The following is a 6125-nucleotide window of genomic DNA, read 5'->3' on the forward strand; positions in this document are numbered from 1 at the left end:
CTGTATAACGGAAATAACAAACGAGAGAAGTAACGGTAAATTCTATATTCCGCCAGGGTAGGAAGAAAGATAGCGTTTTTGTGGGAGAATTCTTTCTCCGTCACTCATGACCAAACGTGTTCCGTCATTGAAACATGCAGTGACGTGATTCGTGCCACGTTGACCCTACAGATCCAGGTTAAGGTCCTGTGGACTTGTGAGACTCACTATATATTTTGGGCTCAACTGGCCCATCCCAAGTCCACCAAATAAATAGCCTCAAATTTCTCACCAAACTAGTTTCGATTTGGCCACGCTAAGGCTTTGTTCGGAAGGACAGAAAAAGAAAACAAAATCGTAAAGGGCAGAAGAAAAGAGAATTCGGGGGGAAGTTGTTCCGTTAGTGTGGCCTACGCCAACACTCCCTTGTATAATTGTATATCTCTTCCTCGAAACAAAGGGATAGATATGTCTTTTCATATGATATTAGAACTGTAACCAATATCGTTTTTAAATTCTGGTATAGAGAAGGAAACCTAGTTCATAGAGGAAGAAGAGGAACTAGGGTTTCGTATACTGGTTTGGATGAAAGCTGAAGTAGTGTCTGAAGACGATCATACCTGAAGTTGGGTGTGCATCAATTGCTGAATCTTGCTGCTAAAACCTCTACTGATTTACCGTAAAAAAACAAAAAAATTCCGTAACCGCTGCTAATGCTGAAGTTGGATTCGACTGCTATAGGGTTGGTCCTCTGTTGATGCAGTTATCGAAGGAGACTGGAAGCCCATCTTTGCTATCGATTATTGCTGCTATTGTTATCGTTTTCTGCTTCTACTATGATCGATGAATAATTGATTTACTGCCGAAAGATTTGTTAAGGAATATCGATTTGCTGCCGAAATTCCAGGTTACTTGGTTTGTTTGCTTTGATTTTGCTACTTAGGGTTTTGTTCATGGAACCAAAGACAGAGCAAGCCCGTTGTCCACAATCTCATACAATGGATTGGCCGAACCAAATCATAATTGGTCCAGGTAGATTCTGATTCCAGCTGTGGTACGGAAAATTGTTAAGGCATTAAAACAGCCGATCCGATTGATTCAGGATGATTCCAGTCCGATCTGATCTGATCTAGTTCGAAATCGGTCGGTCCCATCCAGATCCGAATACCATGTTTTTAAACCTGGTTTAGAGGAGGTTTACTTTCCTCATTTCTGATTTCCTTCAAACAAGTTATCCACTTTTTCCATATTTGCTTTCCATTGGAAAAATATGAGGAAAGGGATTTTCACATTTTCCAGAAAATTTTTTTTTTTTCTCATCTTTTCTTCTGCTTTCATCATCATCAACTGGGTTTTCAAAATTTCTTCAATTTCCATCCAATCAAATGGGCCGGGAAAAAAAAATTCTAAGCTTAATTATGGGGATAGTAAAAAACACAAGTGCTTTACATTTTTGTCTATAATACTAGAAATAATAATCTTTCTTAAAGGTTTCCCTTTTTTGTGCTTTTCCATTGCCAATAAGAATATATTTTATTGATGCAGTATTATCTAAAATTATAACCCAATGGAACATTAATTTTCATTATATGTTTTTTGAGAAAATATATGAAAAATCCGTCCATAAAGAAAAAGGTAAACGTTTAACTAGATGATGGTCATTAAGGACGGAACCCACTAATGGAATAAGGGTGATAAACAATTTTGACAGTTGGATATCTAGGAATGATTTGTATTGGCCATGTCTCTAACACTCTAAACTCAAATATAATCATACTTCCTATGTTCTGACATTTTCCCTTTTATTTTTAATAATGTTTAGAAAATTTTAATTTTTCCTAGAACACAGAAAAAAAAAAAAATTTATGAGAAAAAGAAAACAAACTCAAACTGAAAAAATGATTACATCTGGACTAAGAACTTGTCGAACCTTAGAAGTTTGCGTTTGATGGGTTGGCTTAGAAGCTATACTAAATAAATACACATCTTTAACCACCAAATTTACAGAGCTTTACTTTACTACTTTTCCACACAATAATATTGAAACAATTTCTAGTGACATACTAAATTAAAGAAAATAACCGTCTAATGAATAAAAAATACATCAAATTTTATACTTAAAATAAACGGTAAGGAAAGAAAGTTTAATCAAGCTCTCATTCTTTGTTATAAGCTACAACATTGAAACAATTATCCAACGGCTTATCAGAGAGGAAATAACTATTTACACAGTGGAAAAATGTCACTTCACAATCCTATCAAGAAAAGTTTTTCTTGATGGTTCACAATATTTTTTTATATGATCGAATGATGTGGTAATTCTGACCATTAGATAGATAGTCTAGGTCGCTAGATATGTCACTTGTCAAATTTAAAGTTCAATTCAGTTATACATCCCCCGTGCATATTGGCATGCATCCCTATGTATGTGCAATAATTTCTACAATACTCTAACCCCTACTGCACATATTCCATAGTTCTAGATTTTTTAAACTCTATTTCGCCACTTGACCAATTCCGCTTACGCTAAAACTTGATATGTGGGCCACATATTTTGGGCTTCATCCCAAATGCCACCTGACATATTTTTGGCCAACCAGTTATTAATTTTCCAAAGGTCAAAATATAAACTTAAACTGAAAAGGGAAAAAGTATAGTATAATCAAGCTCTCTCGAACTTTAATTTTCCCCGTAAGTACCCCATTAATTGACTTAGGCCTTGACATTTGATTATCTGCAGCAAACATGCAAAGTTTCAACAACACACAACAAAGAAAACAAAAAACAGAAAGAGCATCCCAATGCACAAGGCTCCTGCTACTGCAGGGTCTGGGAGGGGGAAATGAGTGCAGACTTAACCCTTGTTTCATAGGAGAGGCTGTTTCCAATAACACACAACAAAATGAGATTTACATATAAAGCGAAGCATAAAGAAAATAAAAGTATTTCAAGCATAATCAGCATCGCAAATCTTATGTTATAGTCTCTTAGTAAGTGAAATAGAGAGAGAGTAAACAATTGGCTTCTCCCAAGCAACCCATATAACCAGAAAGAAATCTTCATGAGCAGCCCACGTATCAAAAAATTTTAAGGGCTTAGGCCCCAATGAAATATAAGGATTCAACTGGAGGATAATGGGGCAGAGATGGCTAGAGAGTTAATGAAGGCAAAACGCTTAAGGTAAAGGGATGGACAATATCTAGACGACTCAAAAACGTTCTCTTCGTACTCCTTTTACAAATGATTATATATTGTTCGGATCTGACTTAGGCATCAAAAAATCTTTTCCTGGAGTCCGTTCCAGGTCTCTTCAGTGTCCTTTAGCATTTTACAGGACATGCACGTCAAAGGGTCAAATTTCAGCTGCAACAGTATCCATCTGGATTTTGGACTTTTAAGGCCTTTATATTTTTAATTTCTCAAAGGGTACTTTGCAATATATGCTTTTGTTTCAGTGAGTGTGGGTGGGCATGATTGATTAATAATCTCTTCAGTAGCCTTGGCTTATTTCGATAGAAGATCGATCTCAAGAAATCCAAAGCCAGAAAGGAAGGAACCTTATCTTGTCTGATCAAGTCTAGCTCAACAACCTCACCTGTTTCACTGTTTTTCCATATATGTGCAATAGTAGAAGTATTTCGATTCAATGGGTAGGTAAGGTATCTCATGCATACATGTACTGTTATATATACAAAATGAAGATGGATCTGGATCTGCTCGCCCAAATTAATGGTCATTAAAATTAAGATGGAAGTTCTTAGGTTAACATTACTGGATCACTTTTGAATACAAAATAAGAACTCAATAATAAAATGGATCAACTGGGTAGGTGAGGAAGACTAAGAAGACCCATATAAAATAGTTATGTTATGGCCTGCATATATGCACACCTGCAAAGTGAGTAGTATAATTTCAAGGGTGGTAAGTAGTGAGTAGCTTACTAGTGTTTCTGACTTTTTAAACGTTTTAAGATTTGATGTTGGACTGCTAAAAGTTGTAGCCAGCCTTGAGACACGTACGAAGAACCGCTTCCTCTTATGTTTTTGAGTACTGCTTGCCTTGCTAACTTTCCTCCTCTATCAGGCTCACACCACAAAGTCCTCTTTCTCTCTCTTTATGTTTTTCAATCTATAGTTTGAATTTTTTTTTTTTTTTTCACTATAACTCTTAAGTTTTATTTTATATATATATTTGGGGCCGAAATGTCCCTGATTTGTGCAAACCATATAACTTACCACGTCTATGCACTTTTTTGTCGCATGAAAAAGTGATATGGTAATTTCAACTGTTGGATATTTAGGAAATGGTTTGCACATGTCTTCCATAGGAGAAAGAGTAAATAAATCATGAAAAAAATTCTTTATATGGGAGTGTAGTGCCACATCTAGACATAGATCCATAGAGAGCAAATTACTCACCCCGCCCCATGATATCAATGTGCATGATTGCATTGACCACCTATACATGCAGAGTCGCACAAGAGGGGGGGGGGGGGTCACTCTTCCTACAAAGAACACTGACCATTAAATCATTCATTCCAAATGGAGAAAAAATGATTAACAACCAAGATACCACACAAATCCAAGGGGTAAAATCAATAATAGCCTATTTGTTTATAAAAAAAAAAAATCAATAATAATAATAATCCATTATTTCCATTTGGGGTGGGTCGGTGGCTGACATCTGACCTTATTGTATTCATGATGGATTGACTGATCGATTTGGTTATTAGACAACGGTTGTCACATTAATGAATATAAGCCCATTCACATGGGATTGAGCTCCTCTCCAGGGAGCCTAACACACTCAGGGAGCATCCAGTCATTGGACTGTGCCGCAAACATCCCTAGGTGTACATCGAGATGTGTGTGGCACAGCTCAACCCTTGGATGCCATCTGAACACTTCCTAGGCGCTGAGCTCCCTGGAGCCGGATCCGTCCACATGGAATCAAATTTATAACAAATCTCTCCACTCTTTCTATTGGTCCATTAATGGACATTGATTTTACCAAGAAATTAATTATTGGACATTGATGACCATATTTTAAAATAAAAAAAAAGTATTATTATCTTTTTTACTACACTTTTTAAGACCTCTTCTCCCATTTCCCCGTTCTCCGCGACTTTCGACCAAAAAACCAAAGAAATCCTCCCCGAGCTAACTTTGCATTATCAATTTTCCTCAGTCCTACCATCCATATTTTAGTTAAGGGAAATTGTCCAAATCTACTAGTTAAGGAAATTAATTACAAGTTTAGTTGGTTTCAAATTTGTTTTACATTTACAAGTTTCTATTTGAAAAAGATTTACTTAATCCCCCGGCCAAAGATAGTTATTGCTTATGAGTCCCAAGAAAAAATAAGATTGATCTTCCAAAAATATCTCCAACATCACTTCTCCCAAGTCCCAACCGTTCCATTATGAAAAAAAAATATATATATATATATATATATATAATGAATTTATTTTTGGAGAAAGTTGTGCATAGACTTTTTCAGTTTGTATAATGCAAATCATAGTGGGAAAACTGGGTTTTGATTGGGGTGAATCGCCTGAGTCGAATCAAAATTTTGGAAAACCTAGTCAAGAATCATAACCTATGGAAAAAAATTTTGTTGCTACACTTGTAACAGGAATGTTCCTTCTACAAGGTTCGTAGCCAAGGAAATGAAATAATTCACTTCCCCTTTGAGTTCATAAATACCCTCCTAGATTTTTGTATTTTATAAAATACCCTTTAAGATCCCATTTGCTTGGTTGCTAACCCTGTTCTTGCTACACCCCAAAATTTCGTCCCCAACCTATTCCTAGTGAGTGGTGACTTCATCTTTGGTTAATGGAGCTGTTGTTGTTGTTGTTTTCTTTTCTTAACCATGTTGTTGTTGTTGTTGTTGTTGTTGTTGTTCGGTGTAGTACCTTATGACTTCATCCCCCCCCCCCCCCCCCAACAAAAAAAAAACAAAAAACTACACAACAAATCACAAATCACAAAATCTACTGTAGACTTCATTCTCGGATCCCCCATCCCATCCCATGATTCCCATCCATGACGATACAAAACAAAACAACAGAACTACTTTTGCCAAAAATGCCTCAAATCAAATCTCTTTCAGGTCATGCGGGCAATAAATTTGTAACCAACACC

This window comes from Telopea speciosissima, chromosome 2 (assembly GCF_018873765.1).
Source record: "Telopea speciosissima isolate NSW1024214 ecotype Mountain lineage chromosome 2, Tspe_v1, whole genome shotgun sequence".
Lineage (NCBI taxonomy): Eukaryota > Viridiplantae > Streptophyta > Magnoliopsida > Proteales > Proteaceae > Telopea > Telopea speciosissima.